We start from the raw sequence: 955 nt of genomic DNA, 5'->3' as shown, positions 1-955 counted from the left end.
GTCAGGCACAATTTGCCCTTAGTGAAGCCATGTTGGCTGTCACCAATCACCTCCTTATTTTCCATGTGCCTTAGCATATTTTCCAGGAGGATCTGCTCCATGATCTTGCCAGGCACAGAGGTGAGGCTGACTGGCCTGTAGTTCCCCAGGTCTTCCTTTTTTCCCCAACAATAGGGGTTGTTTCCCCTTTTCCAGTCAGTGGGAACTTCACCGGACTGCCACGACTTCTCAAATACGATGGAGAGTGGCTTACCAACTTCATCCGCCAGTTCCCTCAGGACCTGCAGATGGATCTCATCGGGTCCCATGGACTTGTGCACCTTCAGGTTCCTTAGATGGTCTCGAACCTCATCTTCTCCTACAGTGGGCTTCTCCGTATGTTTGGTTGTTTGGGTTTTTTTAATATAACTTATTCAATGAGAGCTTTTAAGCATTAGTAAATAGCTGAAGAGTATGGAAACAGATTTGCATCTTATCACGAATAACAGCAGAGCATGATAAAATATCAGCTATGTAGTATTTTCAAAATTTGCTAAAAGCATCTCTCGTCAGCAGGAAATAGAGAAGAGGTTCTAGGAAGTCAGAGAACTGTCATGAAAAGAGATTTTGTCTCTTTGCCCCTCTCTAGGGCAATTTTACTAAAAAATCACCATCCACCTGCCAATTTTTGAAGACACTAAATGTCCTTTCTCTCTCATCACTCCTCGTACGTTCCTTGGGCAACGAAGTGCCCAAGGAAACCGGTCACCTTCCTGCAGGTGGGACGTTTTCTCTCTCCGTCCTCCCGCTCAGCGGTGATGCCTTCACTGCTGCGGGCGACGGCATCCCAGACACCCCCCTCGACTGACACTTAACGGCACTCAGGTCAACTCCCCACCCCAGCCTTATTCTGGCGAAGTAACGAAATAAACCGAGCCGCCGTCACGGCCCTGCTCGTTCACAGGCGGGGGCGGGG

The 955-nt window shown here is 48.7% G+C and overlaps 1 protein-coding gene across 1 annotated transcript in view; it reads left to right on the top strand.

Annotated features, from left to right (window-relative positions):
* Positions 1 to 955, top strand: part of PDZD8 (PDZ domain containing 8) — a 145,086-nt gene that overhangs the window by 76,303 nt on the left and 67,828 nt on the right. The gene's annotated exons all lie outside the window — the stretch shown is intronic.

Source organism: Aptenodytes forsteri, unplaced genomic scaffold (genome assembly GCF_000699145.1).
Source record: "Aptenodytes forsteri isolate BGI_AS27 unplaced genomic scaffold, ASM69914v1 Scaffold15, whole genome shotgun sequence".
In the NCBI taxonomy this organism is placed as follows: domain Eukaryota; kingdom Metazoa; phylum Chordata; class Aves; order Sphenisciformes; family Spheniscidae; genus Aptenodytes; species Aptenodytes forsteri.
The sequence above is the reverse complement of the archived record's forward strand: the minus strand, read 5'-3'. Positions and strand labels throughout refer to the sequence as shown.